The sequence below is a fragment of the Lepisosteus oculatus genome, unplaced genomic scaffold (genome assembly GCF_040954835.1).
Source record: "Lepisosteus oculatus isolate fLepOcu1 unplaced genomic scaffold, fLepOcu1.hap2 HAP2_SCAFFOLD_410, whole genome shotgun sequence".
Classification (NCBI taxonomy): domain Eukaryota; kingdom Metazoa; phylum Chordata; class Actinopteri; order Semionotiformes; family Lepisosteidae; genus Lepisosteus; species Lepisosteus oculatus.
Genome location: NW_027167946.1, coordinates 55,001 through 70,000, shown reverse-complemented (window position 1 = coordinate 70,000; position 15,000 = coordinate 55,001). Strand labels below are relative to the sequence as shown.

Sequence of the window (15,000 nt, the reverse complement as noted above, 5' to 3'; positions counted from 1 at the left end):
AATATCTGATACGTCCCCCATCGGGGGACCACATATTAAACGGATTTTTGGAACAGGGAGCTGGATCAGGAGCTTGCTCCGTCCTCTCCACGCATCGGCCCGGTATTGCAGCGCCTCCGGGAGCGGTGCACCACCTTCTCTCAGCGGTGAAAAGACAGACGTAGCTAGCAAGCAAGCAAGCAAGCAAGCAAGCGAGGTGGACTGGAGCTCCTTCTTCTCGGGTCTCGTCTCTCGTCCATCTGTGTGTCTCTCTCTCCCCCTCCCCCTCCCCGTCTCCGTTCCCGTGCTCCCTCTGTGCACTTTCCCGCGTCTCGACTCTCTGGGCAAGCAGGCCGGCCCCCTTTTCGGCTCCCGTGCGTTTTCCCTCCAAAAAACTTAGTTTTTTCAGCCTTTTCCCAGGGAGGCAGGCGTGGCTTTTGTGTGTGTGTGTGTGTGTGTGTGTATGTGTGTGTGTGTGTGTGTGTCCCCGTCCTCGCAGGCGGGCCCCTTTCGACAGCCGGGCGGTTTCCCTCCAAAAAACTTAGTATATACACCTTTTCTTCCTTTTTTTCCGGCAGGCGGGCAGGCGCGCGCGTCTGTGTGTGTGTGTGTCCCCGTCCCTCCCGAGAGAGCGCTGCCCCTTGCCTCTGCCCGCAGGTGCCGACGGTCCGCTTTCGCTTGCAGCTCGCTCGGCACAGCTGCTGCTGGTGGGAGGGGCCTAAGCTAAGGAGGCCGGCCGGCTGGCGCCCCCCTGCGGCTGCGGTCGTTGTCGGGCCGTTGACAGGAGATCCAAGAGCAGGGCCCCCGCCCGGGACTGGCGGGCAGGCAGGCGAGCAAGCAGGCAGGCAAGAGAGGGGGAGAGCGGAGTCCGGGCGGCCGGCAGCCGCGTGCGGACCGGGCTCCCGAGGCGTCGGCCTGCGCCGCTGCGCGCCAGCCGGACGCCCGCGCGCCCGCCCAAGGCCGGCGTCGGGCATCGCTTCTCGGCCTTTTGGCTAAGATCAAGTGTAGTATCTGTTCTTATCAGTTTAATATCTGATACGTCCCCCATCGGGGGACCACATATTAAACGGATTTTTGGAACAGGGAGCTGGATCAGGAGCTTGCTCCGTCCTCTCCACGCATCGGCCCGGTATTGCAGCGCCTCCGGGAGCGGTGCACCACCTTCTCTCAGCGGTGAAAAGACAGACGTAGCTAGCAAGCAAGCAAGCAAGCAAGCAAGCGAGGTGGACTGGAGCTCCTTCTTCTCGGGTCTCGTCTCTCGTCCATCTGTGTGTCTCTCTCTCCCCCTCCCCCTCCCCGTCTCCGTTCCCGTGCTCCCTCTGTGCACTTTCCCGCGTCTCGACTCTCTGGGCAAGCAGGCCGGCCCCCTTTTCGGCTCCCGTGCGTTTTCCCTCCAAAAAACTTAGTTTTTTCAGCCTTTTCCCAGGGAGGCAGGCGTGGCTTTTGTGTGTGTGTGTGTGTGTGTGTATGTGTGTGTGTGTGTGTGTGTGTGTCCCCGTCCTCGCAGGCGGGCCCCTTTCGACAGCCGGGCGGTTTCCCTCCAAAAAACTTAGTATATACACCTTTTCTTCCTTTTTTTCCGGCAGGCGGGCAGGCGCGCGCGTCTGTGTGTGTGTGTGTCCCCGTCCCTCCCGAGAGAGCGCTGCCCCTTGCCTCTGCCCGCAGGTGCCGACGGTCCGCTTTCGCTTGCAGCTCGCTCGGCACAGCTGCTGCTGGTGGGAGGGGCCTAAGCTAAGGAGGCCGGCCGGCTGGCGCCCCCCTGCGGCTGCGGTCGTTGTCGGGCCGTTGACAGGAGATCCAAGAGCAGGGCCCCCGCCCGGGACTGGCGGGCAGGCAGGCGAGCAAGCAGGCAGGCAAGAGAGGGGGAGAGCGGAGTCCGGGCGGCCGGCAGCCGCGTGCGGACCGGGCTCCCGAGGCGTCGGCCTGCGCCGCTGCGCGCCAGCCGGACGCCCGCGCGCCCGCCCAAGGCCGGCGTCGGGCATCGCTTCTCGGCCTTTTGGCTAAGATCAAGTGTAGTATCTGTTCTTATCAGTTTAATATCTGATACGTCCCCCATCGGGGGACCACATATTAAACGGATTTTTGGAACAGGGAGCTGGATCAGGAGCTTGCTCCGTCCTCTCCACGCATCGGCCCGGTATTGCAGCGCCTCCGGGAGCGGTGCACCACCTTCTCTCAGCGGTGAAAAGACAGACGTAGCTAGCAAGCAAGCAAGCAAGCAAGCAAGCGAGGTGGACTGGAGCTCCTTCTTCTCGGGTCTCGTCTCTCGTCCATCTGTGTGTCTCTCTCTCCCCCTCCCCCTCCCCGTCTCCGTTCCCGTGCTCCCTCTGTGCACTTTCCCGCGTCTCGACTCTCTGGGCAAGCAGGCCGGCCCCCTTTTCGGCTCCCGTGCGTTTTCCCTCCAAAAAACTTAGTTTTTTCAGCCTTTTCCCAGGGAGGCAGGCGTGGCTTTTGTGTGTGTGTGTGTGTGTGTGTGTATGTGTGTGTGTGTGTGTGTGTGTCCCCGTCCTCGCAGGCGGGCCCCTTTCGACAGCCGGGCGGTTTCCCTCCAAAAAACTTAGTATATACACCTTTTCTTCCTTTTTTTCCGGCAGGCGGGCAGGCGCGCGCGTCTGTGTGTGTGTGTGTCCCCGTCCCTCCCGAGAGAGCGCTGCCCCTTGCCTCTGCCCGCAGGTGCCGACGGTCCGCTTTCGCTTGCAGCTCGCTCGGCACAGCTGCTGCTGGTGGGAGGGGCCTAAGCTAAGGAGGCCGGCCGGCTGGCGCCCCCCTGCGGCTGCGGTCGTTGTCGGGCCGTTGACAGGAGATCCAAGAGCAGGGCCCCCGCCCGGGACTGGCGGGCAGGCAGGCGAGCAAGCAGGCAGGCAAGAGAGGGGGAGAGCGGAGTCCGGGCGGCCGGCAGCCGCGTGCGGACCGGGCTCCCGAGGCGTCGGCCTGCGCCGCTGCGCGCCAGCCGGACGCCCGCGCGCCCGCCCAAGGCCGGCGTCGGGCATCGCTTCTCGGCCTTTTGGCTAAGATCAAGTGTAGTATCTGTTCTTATCAGTTTAATATCTGATACGTCCCCCATCGGGGGACCACATATTAAACGGATTTTTGGAACAGGGAGCTGGATCAGGAGCTTGCTCCGTCCTCTCCACGCATCGGCCCGGTATTGCAGCGCCTCCGGGAGCGGTGCACCACCTTCTCTCAGCGGTGAAAAGACAGACGTAGCTAGCAAGCAAGCAAGCAAGCAAGCAAGCGAGGTGGACTGGAGCTCCTTCTTCTCGGGTCTCGTCTCTCGTCCATCTGTGTGTCTCTCTCTCCCCCTCCCCCTCCCCGTCTCCGTTCCCGTGCTCCCTCTGTGCACTTTCCCGCGTCTCGACTCTCTGGGCAAGCAGGCCGGCCCCCTTTTCGGCTCCCGTGCGTTTTCCCTCCAAAAAACTTAGTTTTTTCAGCCTTTTCCCAGGGAGGCAGGCGTGGCTTTGTGTGTGTGTGTGTGTGTGTGTGTATGTGTGTGTGTGTGTGTGTGTGTCCCCGTCCTCGCAGGCGGGCCCCTTTCGACAGCCGGGCGGTTTCCCTCCAAAAAACTTAGTATATACACCTTTTCTTCCTTTTTTTCCGGCAGGCGGGCAGGCGCGCGCGTCTGTGTGTGTGTGTGTCCCCGTCCCTCCCGAGAGAGCGCTGCCCCTTGCCTCTGCCCGCAGGTGCCGACGGTCCGCTTTCGCTTGCAGCTCGCTCGGCACAGCTGCTGCTGGTGGGAGGGGCCTAAGCTAAGGAGGCCGGCCGGCTGGCGCCCCCCTGCGGCTGCGGTCGTTGTCGGGCCGTTGACAGGAGATCCAAGAGCAGGGCCCCCGCCCGGGACTGGCGGGCAGGCAGGCGAGCAAGCAGGCAGGCAAGAGAGGGGGAGAGCGGAGTCCGGGCGGCCGGCAGCCGCGTGCGGACCGGGCTCCCGAGGCGTCGGCCTGCGCCGCTGCGCGCCAGCCGGACGCCCGCGCGCCCGCCCAAGGCCGGCGTCGGGCATCGCTTCTCGGCCTTTTGGCTAAGATCAAGTGTAGTATCTGTTCTTATCAGTTTAATATCTGATACGTCCCCCATCGGGGGACCACATATTAAACGGATTTTTGGAACAGGGAGCTGGATCAGGAGCTTGCTCCGTCCTCTCCACGCATCGGCCCGGTATTGCAGCGCCTCCGGGAGCGGTGCACCACCTTCTCTCAGCGGTGAAAAGACAGACGTAGCTAGCAAGCAAGCAAGCAAGCAAGCAAGCGAGGTGGACTGGAGCTCCTTCTTCTCGGGTCTCGTCTCTCGTCCATCTGTGTGTCTCTCTCTCCCCCTCCCCCTCCCCGTCTCCGTTCCCGTGCTCCCTCTGTGCACTTTCCCGCGTCTCGACTCTCTGGGCAAGCAGGCCGGCCCCCTTTTCGGCTCCCGTGCGTTTTCCCTCCAAAAAACTTAGTTTTTTCAGCCTTTTCCCAGGGAGGCAGGCGTGGCTTTTGTGTGTGTGTGTGTGTGTGTGTGTATGTGTGTGTGTGTGTGTGTGTGTCCCCGTCCTCGCAGGCGGGCCCCTTTCGACAGCCGGGCGGTTTCCCTCCAAAAAACTTAGTATATACACCTTTTCTTCCTTTTTTTCCGGCAGGCGGGCAGGCGCGCGCGTCTGTGTGTGTGTGTGTCCCCGTCCCTCCCGAGAGAGCGCTGCCCCTTGCCTCTGCCCGCAGGTGCCGACGGTCCGCTTTCGCTTGCAGCTCGCTCGGCACAGCTGCTGCTGGTGGGAGGGGCCTAAGCTAAGGAGGCCGGCCGGCTGGCGCCCCCCTGCGGCTGCGGTCGTTGTCGGGCCGTTGACAGGAGATCCAAGAGCAGGGCCCCCGCCCGGGACTGGCGGGCAGGCAGGCGAGCAAGCAGGCAGGCAAGAGAGGGGGAGAGCGGAGTCCGGGCGGCCGGCAGCCGCGTGCGGACCGGGCTCCCGAGGCGTCGGCCTGCGCCGCTGCGCGCCAGCCGGACGCCCGCGCGCCCGCCCAAGGCCGGCGTCGGGCATCGCTTCTCGGCCTTTTGGCTAAGATCAAGTGTAGTATCTGTTCTTATCAGTTTAATATCTGATACGTCCCCCATCGGGGGACCACATATTAAACGGATTTTTGGAACAGGGAGCTGGATCAGGAGCTTGCTCCGTCCTCTCCACGCATCGGCCCGGTATTGCAGCGCCTCCGGGAGCGGTGCACCACCTTCTCTCAGCGGTGAAAAGACAGACGTAGCTAGCAAGCAAGCAAGCAAGCAAGCAAGCGAGGTGGACTGGAGCTCCTTCTTCTCGGGTCTCGTCTCTCGTCCATCTGTGTGTCTCTCTCTCCCCCTCCCCCTCCCCGTCTCCGTTCCCGTGCTCCCTCTGTGCACTTTCCCGCGTCTCGACTCTCTGGGCAAGCAGGCCGGCCCCCTTTTCGGCTCCCGTGCGTTTTCCCTCCAAAAAACTTAGTTTTTTCAGCCTTTTCCCAGGGAGGCAGGCGTGGCTTTTGTGTGTGTGTGTGTGTGTGTGTATGTGTGTGTGTGTGTGTGTGTGTGTGTCCCCGTCCTCGCAGGCGGGCCCCTTTCGACAGCCGGGCGGTTTCCCTCCAAAAAACTTAGTATATACACCTTTTCTTCCTTTTTTTCCGGCAGGCGGGCAGGCGCGCGCGTCTGTGTGTGTGTGTGTCCCCGTCCCTCCCGAGAGAGCGCTGCCCCTTGCCTCTGCCCGCAGGTGCCGACGGTCCGCTTTCGCTTGCAGCTCGCTCGGCACAGCTGCTGCTGGTGGGAGGGGCCTAAGCTAAGGAGGCCGGCCGGCTGGCGCCCCCCTGCGGCTGCGGTCGTTGTCGGGCCGTTGACAGGAGATCCAAGAGCAGGGCCCCCGCCCGGGACTGGCGGGCAGGCAGGCGAGCAAGCAGGCAGGCAAGAGAGGGGGAGAGCGGAGTCCGGGCGGCCGGCAGCCGCGTGCGGACCGGGCTCCCGAGGCGTCGGCCTGCGCCGCTGCGCGCCAGCCGGACGCCCGCGCGCCCGCCCAAGGCCGGCGTCGGGCATCGCTTCTCGGCCTTTTGGCTAAGATCAAGTGTAGTATCTGTTCTTATCAGTTTAATATCTGATACGTCCCCCATCGGGGGACCACATATTAAACGGATTTTTGGAACAGGGAGCTGGATCAGGAGCTTGCTCCGTCCTCTCCACGCATCGGCCCGGTATTGCAGCGCCTCCGGGAGCGGTGCACCACCTTCTCTCAGCGGTGAAAAGACAGACGTAGCTAGCAAGCAAGCAAGCAAGCAAGCAAGCGAGGTGGACTGGAGCTCCTTCTTCTCGGGTCTCGTCTCTCGTCCATCTGTGTGTCTCTCTCTCCCCCTCCCCCTCCCCGTCTCCGTTCCCGTGCTCCCTCTGTGCACTTTCCCGCGTCTCGACTCTCTGGGCAAGCAGGCCGGCCCCCTTTTCGGCTCCCGTGCGTTTTCCCTCCAAAAAACTTAGTTTTTTCAGCCTTTTCCCAGGGAGGCAGGCGTGGCTGTGTGTGTGTGTGTGTGTGTGTGTGTATGTGTGTGTGTGTGTGTGTGTGTCCCCGTCCTCGCAGGCGGGCCCCTTTCGACAGCCGGGCGGTTTCCCTCCAAAAAACTTAGTATATACACCTTTTCTTCCTTTTTTTCCGGCAGGCGGGCAGGCGCGCGCGTCTGTGTGTGTGTGTGTCCCCGTCCCTCCCGAGAGAGCGCTGCCCCTTGCCTCTGCCCGCAGGTGCCGACGGTCCGCTTTCGCTTGCAGCTCGCTCGGCACAGCTGCTGCTGGTGGGAGGGGCCTAAGCTAAGGAGGCCGGCCGGCTGGCGCCCCCCTGCGGCTGCGGTCGTTGTCGGGCCGTTGACAGGAGATCCAAGAGCAGGGCCCCCGCCCGGGACTGGCGGGCAGGCAGGCGAGCAAGCAGGCAGGCAAGAGAGGGGGAGAGCGGAGTCCGGGCGGCCGGCAGCCGCGTGCGGACCGGGCTCCCGAGGCGTCGGCCTGCGCCGCTGCGCGCCAGCCGGACGCCCGCGCGCCCGCCCAAGGCCGGCGTCGGGCATCGCTTCTCGGCCTTTTGGCTAAGATCAAGTGTAGTATCTGTTCTTATCAGTTTAATATCTGATACGTCCCCCATCGGGGGACCACATATTAAACGGATTTTTGGAACAGGGAGCTGGATCAGGAGCTTGCTCCGTCCTCTCCACGCATCGGCCCGGTATTGCAGCGCCTCCGGGAGCGGTGCACCACCTTCTCTCAGCGGTGAAAAGACAGACGTAGCTAGCAAGCAAGCAAGCAAGCAAGCAAGCGAGGTGGACTGGAGCTCCTTCTTCTCGGGTCTCGTCTCTCGTCCATCTGTGTGTCTCTCTCTCCCCCTCCCCCTCCCCGTCTCCGTTCCCGTGCTCCCTCTGTGCACTTTCCCGCGTCTCGACTCTCTGGGCAAGCAGGCCGGCCCCCTTTTCGGCTCCCGTGCGTTTTCCCTCCAAAAAACTTAGTTTTTTCAGCCTTTTCCCAGGGAGGCAGGCGTGGCTTTTGTGTGTGTGTGTGTGTGTGTGTGTGTATGTGTGTGTGTGTGTGTGTGTGTCCCCGTCCTCGCAGGCGGGCCCCTTTCGACAGCCGGGCGGTTTCCCTCCAAAAAACTTAGTATATACACCTTTTCTTCCTTTTTTTCCGGCAGGCGGGCAGGCGCGCGCGTCTGTGTGTGTGTGTGTCCCCGTCCCTCCCGAGAGAGCGCTGCCCCTTGCCTCTGCCCGCAGGTGCCGACGGTCCGCTTTCGCTTGCAGCTCGCTCGGCACAGCTGCTGCTGGTGGGAGGGGCCTAAGCTAAGGAGGCCGGCCGGCTGGCGCCCCCCTGCGGCTGCGGTCGTTGTCGGGCCGTTGACAGGAGATCCAAGAGCAGGGCCCCCGCCCGGGACTGGCGGGCAGGCAGGCGAGCAAGCAGGCAGGCAAGAGAGGGGGAGAGCGGAGTCCGGGCGGCCGGCAGCCGCGTGCGGACCGGGCTCCCGAGGCGTCGGCCTGCGCCGCTGCGCGCCAGCCGGACGCCCGCGCGCCCGCCCAAGGCCGGCGTCGGGCATCGCTTCTCGGCCTTTTGGCTAAGATCAAGTGTAGTATCTGTTCTTATCAGTTTAATATCTGATACGTCCCCCATCGGGGGACCACATATTAAACGGATTTTTGGAACAGGGAGCTGGATCAGGAGCTTGCTCCGTCCTCTCCACGCATCGGCCCGGTATTGCAGCGCCTCCGGGAGCGGTGCACCACCTTCTCTCAGCGGTGAAAAGACAGACGTAGCTAGCAAGCAAGCAAGCAAGCAAGCAAGCGAGGTGGACTGGAGCTCCTTCTTCTCGGGTCTCGTCTCTCGTCCATCTGTGTGTCTCTCTCTCCCCCTCCCCCTCCCCGTCTCCGTTCCCGTGCTCCCTCTGTGCACTTTCCCGCGTCTCGACTCTCTGGGCAAGCAGGCCGGCCCCCTTTTCGGCTCCCGTGCGTTTTCCCTCCAAAAAACTTAGTTTTTTCAGCCTTTTCCCAGGGAGGCAGGCGTGGCTTTTGTGTGTGTGTGTGTGTGTATGTGTGTGTGTGTGTGTGTGTGTGTCCCCGTCCTCGCAGGCGGGCCCCTTTCGACAGCCGGGCGGTTTCCCTCCAAAAAACTTAGTATATACACCTTTTCTTCCTTTTTTTCCGGCAGGCGGGCAGGCGCGCGCGTCTGTGTGTGTGTGTGTCCCCGTCCCTCCCGAGAGAGCGCTGCCCCTTGCCTCTGCCCGCAGGTGCCGACGGTCCGCTTTCGCTTGCAGCTCGCTCGGCACAGCTGCTGCTGGTGGGAGGGGCCTAAGCTAAGGAGGCCGGCCGGCTGGCGCCCCCCTGCGGCTGCGGTCGTTGTCGGGCCGTTGACAGGAGATCCAAGAGCAGGGCCCCCGCCCGGGACTGGCGGGCAGGCAGGCGAGCAAGCAGGCAGGCAAGAGAGGGGGAGAGCGGAGTCCGGGCGGCCGGCAGCCGCGTGCGGACCGGGCTCCCGAGGCGTCGGCCTGCGCCGCTGCGCGCCAGCCGGACGCCCGCGCGCCCGCCCAAGGCCGGCGTCGGGCATCGCTTCTCGGCCTTTTGGCTAAGATCAAGTGTAGTATCTGTTCTTATCAGTTTAATATCTGATACGTCCCCCATCGGGGGACCACATATTAAACGGATTTTTGGAACAGGGAGCTGGATCAGGAGCTTGCTCCGTCCTCTCCACGCATCGGCCCGGTATTGCAGCGCCTCCGGGAGCGGTGCACCACCTTCTCTCAGCGGTGAAAAGACAGACGTAGCTAGCAAGCAAGCAAGCAAGCAAGCAAGCGAGGTGGACTGGAGCTCCTTCTTCTCGGGTCTCGTCTCTCGTCCATCTGTGTGTCTCTCTCTCCCCCTCCCCCTCCCCGTCTCCGTTCCCGTGCTCCCTCTGTGCACTTTCCCGCGTCTCGACTCTCTGGGCAAGCAGGCCGGCCCCCTTTTCGGCTCCCGTGCGTTTTCCCTCCAAAAAACTTAGTTTTTTCAGCCTTTTCCCAGGGAGGCAGGCGTGGCTTTTGTGTGTGTGTGTGTGTGTGTGTGTATGTGTGTGTGTGTGTGTGTGTGTCCCCGTCCTCGCAGGCGGGCCCCTTTCGACAGCCGGGCGGTTTCCCTCCAAAAAACTTAGTATATACACCTTTTCTTCCTTTTTTTCCGGCAGGCGGGCAGGCGCGCGCGTCTGTGTGTGTGTGTGTCCCCGTCCCTCCCGAGAGAGCGCTGCCCCTTGCCTCTGCCCGCAGGTGCCGACGGTCCGCTTTCGCTTGCAGCTCGCTCGGCACAGCTGCTGCTGGTGGGAGGGGCCTAAGCTAAGGAGGCCGGCCGGCTGGCGCCCCCCTGCGGCTGCGGTCGTTGTCGGGCCGTTGACAGGAGATCCAAGAGCAGGGCCCCCGCCCGGGACTGGCGGGCAGGCAGGCGAGCAAGCAGGCAGGCAAGAGAGGGGGAGAGCGGAGTCCGGGCGGCCGGCAGCCGCGTGCGGACCGGGCTCCCGAGGCGTCGGCCTGCGCCGCTGCGCGCCAGCCGGACGCCCGCGCGCCCGCCCAAGGCCGGCGTCGGGCATCGCTTCTCGGCCTTTTGGCTAAGATCAAGTGTAGTATCTGTTCTTATCAGTTTAATATCTGATACGTCCCCCATCGGGGGACCACATATTAAACGGATTTTTGGAACAGGGAGCTGGATCAGGAGCTTGCTCCGTCCTCTCCACGCATCGGCCCGGTATTGCAGCGCCTCCGGGAGCGGTGCACCACCTTCTCTCAGCGGTGAAAAGACAGACGTAGCTAGCAAGCAAGCAAGCAAGCAAGCAAGCGAGGTGGACTGGAGCTCCTTCTTCTCGGGTCTCGTCTCTCGTCCATCTGTGTGTCTCTCTCTCCCCCTCCCCCTCCCCGTCTCCGTTCCCGTGCTCCCTCTGTGCACTTTCCCGCGTCTCGACTCTCTGGGCAAGCAGGCCGGCCCCCTTTTCGGCTCCCGTGCGTTTTCCCTCCAAAAAACTTAGTTTTTTCAGCCTTTTCCCAGGGAGGCAGGCGTGGCTTTTGTGTGTGTGTGTGTGTGTGTGTGTATGTGTGTGTGTGTGTGTGTGTCCCCGTCCTCGCAGGCGGGCCCCTTTCGACAGCCGGGCGGTTTCCCTCCAAAAAACTTAGTATATACACCTTTTCTTCCTTTTTTTCCGGCAGGCGGGCAGGCGCGCGCGTCTGTGTGTGTGTGTGTCCCCGTCCCTCCCGAGAGAGCGCTGCCCCTTGCCTCTGCCCGCAGGTGCCGACGGTCCGCTTTCGCTTGCAGCTCGCTCGGCACAGCTGCTGCTGGTGGGAGGGGCCTAAGCTAAGGAGGCCGGCCGGCTGGCGCCCCCCTGCGGCTGCGGTCGTTGTCGGGCCGTTGACAGGAGATCCAAGAGCAGGGCCCCCGCCCGGGACTGGCGGGCAGGCAGGCGAGCAAGCAGGCAGGCAAGAGAGGGGGAGAGCGGAGTCCGGGCGGCCGGCAGCCGCGTGCGGACCGGGCTCCCGAGGCGTCGGCCTGCGCCGCTGCGCGCCAGCCGGACGCCCGCGCGCCCGCCCAAGGCCGGCGTCGGGCATCGCTTCTCGGCCTTTTGGCTTAGATCCGATAGCACGTGGCATGTCCGCGGCTAGAGGACTAAGTCAGGGGAAGAGAAGACGACGGCGGGGAAGAAGACGACGGCGGTGACGGCGGTGACGGCGAGGAAGGAGAAGGAGAGCCAGCCGGGAGACGGAGGGGAACCTTACCGGAGGAGGAAGGAGGCCGAGGGTCCACAAGCTACCACGGGTAGTCGCTCTGGGTTGAGCCCAGAGGGCGAAGTGGGGCTTCCGGATGGCGGCGGCAGCGGCGACGGCGGCGGCGGGTGAGTGGACCCGCAGCTCGGCGGCTGGGCACCCTCTGTCCCGAGAGGGGCAGATGCGGCGCACAGTGCGATTCGTGGTGAAGACTACGGAAGAAAAGGAGAATTGGAAGAACAGGGACAAGTTCGAACAGGATGTATTGTTTCGTGCACTGGGAGTTCAGGTGAAGGACATTACCAGTTTGCAAGACTTTGTGAATAAAGGAATTTTTGATTTAACCATGGAGTCGGATAAACTGTGTGAGGCCGTGTGGCGTAAGGCCCAATTTGGCAAAGACTATGTTCCACTGAAGAGTTTTCTGATAGAACCGCTCTTTGCAAGGGAACTGCGGACTCTCACTGTACATGTGTTTAATACACTACTACCAGAGAGAGACGTCGCGATGTTCTTATCAAGATTTGTAGACATTCAGGGGGCAGGAGTTAAAGAGATAGATCGGGTGGGAGTCTGGACCGGGAGGAGGAGGTATATGGTCAGGCTCAGGCCGAAGCCATCGGGGGACGAGGGAATCTTACACCCTCCCGCTTTCTTTAGAATTGGTTCAAACAGGGGTTACCTGTTCTACCCTGGCCAGCCACTGACCTGTAAAAAGTGTTTGCAGTTGGGACATATTGCAGCGAACTGTCCGGGGGGACTCTGCAGGAGGTGTGGTATGGCAGGGCACGAGGCTAAAAACTGTGCACAAGTAATGACCTGCGATTTGTGTGGGTCTGCTGGACATATGTATCGTTCTTGTCCAAGGAAACGGAAAAGTTTTGCGGACATTGTGAAGGTTCCCGCTGAGGACCCGAGGCTGGACTTACCGGGCCCATCGGGCGGACCTGTAATTTTCCGGGGGTCTCAGGGGAAACCTGAGGAGGGAGGCAAGGAAGGTCGGGGGCAAAATGTTGAGAAGGCGGGTGGAGAGGTTTCGGAGCCTGTAAAATCCAGATCTTGGGCAGATATGGTCCCTGAGGAGAGGCCAGAGTCTCCTAGCTGGTCTCCAGTCTTGAGCAGGTCTGCTAAAAGGAAGGGAGAGAGAAGGTCAAAGGGTCCTGATTTGCGTCGGGCCCGAATTAGCACTCAAAATCGGTTTCAGGCACTGCCTATAGAGACTCCAGGCAGTGACTCTGATGGTGTAGAGGAGAAGGGTAGTGAGGAGATGGTTTTAAGATCAGACAAAACCCCTGAATTAGCAGTAGGAAGAGAGGGTGGTGAGGGGGGGGCGATTAGGAGACCATGTAAGAAGGCCTCAGGAAGAGTTAGAGTGCAAAAGAAGGGCCCAGAGGAAAGCCTAGAGGCGGAAAGGGGTGAAAATCCTATTGCTGCTGTGGCCACCCCTGCAGAAATGGAGGAGGTGGTGGTCAGCGAAGAACCCATCCCGCCTGGGCAAGGTGACCCAATAGTAAGTAGCGAGGGGAGCGAAGCTGAACTAGGAGGCAAGGTGGAGATAGAGAAACCCGGTCACTCGCAGGAATCCGAGGATCCAGAGTGTGAGATGTCTTCCTCGGGAGAGGAGAGCTCGCAGCACTCAGGGGAGGAGGAGAGTGATTCGACATCTGCGGAGTCAGGGAATTCAGTGGTTAGTCGGGCAGGTGAGGTGGAAGTACAAGCTCTCCACGACCCGCCATGAATTGCTTAATTTGTACGGTCAACGTCAGGGGATTGAGAAACCCTGTGAAGCGGGCGGGCGTCTTTGATGATCTCGGAAGACGCCGGTTCGGCTTTTGTTTTCTCCAAGAGGTCCATTTAGGATCGCAGGGGGACATTAGAGCTTTTAAGAAAGAGTGGCAAACAGGACAGTCTTGGTGGAGTATAGGGGGCGTGCACTCCTCAGGGGTGGGGATTCTGTGTGGTTTGTCAAATTTTGTGTGCAATGATGTCCTTTCGGTTGTTCCGGGGCGGTTATTGGTTGTTGATGGGGTGTGGGATGGCTTAAAGGTACGCCTGATTGCGGTATACGGGCCGGCGGAAAGACGCCTACAGGCGGATTTGGTTAAGTCAATTGAGCCACTCCTTTACACAAATAGAACTGTGATTATGGGCGGAGATTTTAATATAGATATCGGCGATACAAACAGGGCAGGGGCACGTGCCCTGAGGGAGCTGGTAGCACACTTTAAGTTGCAGGATGGCTTTGGCATTCCTGGCCCGACTTCTAAAAACTACACTTGGAGCAACGGCAGGAACGTTTTTAGAAGACTGGATTATATCTTCACTACCATGCGAGGGTTATCCCGGGCTGGACAGGTAACTCCAGTGTGGTTTTCTGATCACATGCTGCTGTCTGTCTACATGACCTCGGACAACTCCGGGCCTAGATCAGGCTTCTGGAGATTAAACATCAAGGTATTGTCGGAGGTCAAGTATCGAAGTCAGATAATGACGTTATTGGAGACTTTCTGCAACAGTAGATGGAAATTTACATCTGCAGTAAACTGGTGGGAGGCGTGTAAGAAGGCAGTGCGTAGGGAATCTATTAAGTTTTGCCGTGTCAGGAAAGGGCAGGAAAAGAAAGAAATAGACCAACTGCAATGTGAACTGCAGAATCTGTATGAAGCATTTAACCAAGGCAAGGCATTTGATGCACAGAAGGCTGCAGAGCTTAGACATAAAATGAAAGAATGGTGGACATCAAGAGCTAGGGACTTTCTTTTTAGGATTAAGGGTAACCTAATAGAAAATAACGAGAAGTGCTCGGCTCTTTTCTTTAGTTCGGTGCGATCTAGGCAAGAACGGACTTTGATCGAAGGTTTAAAACAGAAAGATGGGACTGTTATTTTTGACCCACCGGGTATGGTGAGTTGTGCGTCGAAATTTTATCAAGAGCTGTTTGTGGAAAAATCGGTGAACACTGGCGTGTGGGAAGAACTATTGTCAGGGATAGGTAAGAAGATCGGGAACACCGATGATTTAGATGGCGACGTGTCAGGTGAGGAGCTAAAGGATGCAATGTCGGGGTTGCGGAAGGGCACAGCTCCGGGTATAGATGGGCTGCCTATTGATTTTTATTCAGTGTTTTGGGCTACCTTGCAGCCTATGCTTCTGGAGGTTTTTAAGGAGATACTGATGTCAGGAGAGCTTGCAGGGACTATGAAAACGGGAATCTTAACTCTGGTTTACAAAAAAGGTCCTAAGGAAGATCTGGAAAACTGGAGGCCGATCCAACTGCTCTGCACCGATTATAAGATCTTGGCCAGGGTGCTAAGCAGGCGGCTGAGGAAGGTGATGCCCAATTTAGTCTGTAGAGAACAGACGTGTAGCGTTGAAGGTAGGAAGCTGTTTTGGAATCTTCAGCTTGTGCGAGATGCCATCGAATGGGTAGAGGAGAGGGGCCTTGAGCTTATGCTGGTAAATTTGGACCAAAGTAAAGCTTTCGACAGGGTCCATCACCCCTTCCTGTGGGAGGTTCTTAAAAGATTAGGAATCAGCGAGGGTTTTATTCGATGGATTAAGATACTATACAACAAGGTTGTCAGCAAGGTCAGTGTTAATGGAAGGTTGGGGACAGGGTTTGTGGTGAGTTGTGGTGTGAGGCAGGGGTGCCCCCTGTCCCCTTTACTTTATGTATTATACTTGGAGCCCTTCCTGCAACAGATCCGAAGCGACCCCTGGGTGGAAGGTGTGGTAGTTCCCGGTAGTGGTGGGATACAGGCAAAAACTGCGGCTTATGCAGATGACGTAACGCTGCTTCTTACCTCAGACAGGAG

The 15,000-nt window shown here is 60.3% G+C and overlaps 11 non-coding genes across 11 annotated transcripts in view; all 11 read left to right on the top strand.

Annotated features, from left to right (window-relative positions):
- LOC138229147 (U2 spliceosomal RNA) overlaps positions 1–136 on the top strand; it is a 191-nt gene extending 55 nt beyond the window's left edge. Inside the window, exon 1 of the small nuclear RNA XR_011185627.1 lies at positions 1–136. This exon is cut by the window's left edge and continues 55 nt beyond it. This is a non-coding gene — a small nuclear RNA (U2 spliceosomal RNA).
- Positions 137–951: 815 nt separating this feature from the next.
- Positions 952–1,142, top strand: LOC138229146 (U2 spliceosomal RNA). The gene has a single exon (XR_011185626.1). It is a non-coding gene; the product is annotated as a U2 spliceosomal RNA (small nuclear RNA).
- An 817-nt stretch (positions 1,143–1,959) lies between these two features.
- Positions 1,960–2,150, top strand: LOC138229145 (U2 spliceosomal RNA). Its single transcript, XR_011185625.1, has one exon. It is a non-coding gene; the product is annotated as a U2 spliceosomal RNA (small nuclear RNA).
- An 817-nt stretch (positions 2,151–2,967) lies between these two features.
- Positions 2,968–3,158, top strand: LOC138229144 (U2 spliceosomal RNA). The gene has a single exon (XR_011185624.1). It is a non-coding gene; the product is annotated as a U2 spliceosomal RNA (small nuclear RNA).
- An 816-nt stretch (positions 3,159–3,974) lies between these two features.
- On the top strand, positions 3,975–4,165 carry LOC138229143 (U2 spliceosomal RNA). The gene has a single exon (XR_011185623.1). It is a non-coding gene; the product is annotated as a U2 spliceosomal RNA (small nuclear RNA).
- An 817-nt stretch (positions 4,166–4,982) lies between these two features.
- Positions 4,983–5,173, top strand: LOC138229142 (U2 spliceosomal RNA). The gene has a single exon (XR_011185622.1). It is a non-coding gene; the product is annotated as a U2 spliceosomal RNA (small nuclear RNA).
- An 819-nt stretch (positions 5,174–5,992) lies between these two features.
- LOC138229141 (U2 spliceosomal RNA) lies at positions 5,993–6,183 on the top strand. The gene has a single exon (XR_011185621.1). It is a non-coding gene; the product is annotated as a U2 spliceosomal RNA (small nuclear RNA).
- Positions 6,184–6,999: 816 nt separating this feature from the next.
- LOC138229140 (U2 spliceosomal RNA) lies at positions 7,000–7,190 on the top strand. The gene has a single exon (XR_011185620.1). It is a non-coding gene; the product is annotated as a U2 spliceosomal RNA (small nuclear RNA).
- An 819-nt stretch (positions 7,191–8,009) lies between these two features.
- LOC138229139 (U2 spliceosomal RNA) lies at positions 8,010–8,200 on the top strand. The gene has a single exon (XR_011185619.1). It is a non-coding gene; the product is annotated as a U2 spliceosomal RNA (small nuclear RNA).
- Positions 8,201–9,013: 813 nt separating this feature from the next.
- Positions 9,014–9,204, top strand: LOC138229137 (U2 spliceosomal RNA). The gene has a single exon (XR_011185617.1). It is a non-coding gene; the product is annotated as a U2 spliceosomal RNA (small nuclear RNA).
- Positions 9,205–10,021: 817 nt separating this feature from the next.
- LOC138229136 (U2 spliceosomal RNA) lies at positions 10,022–10,212 on the top strand. Its single transcript, XR_011185616.1, has one exon. It is a non-coding gene; the product is annotated as a U2 spliceosomal RNA (small nuclear RNA).
- Positions 10,213–15,000: the final 4,788 nt, after the last annotated feature.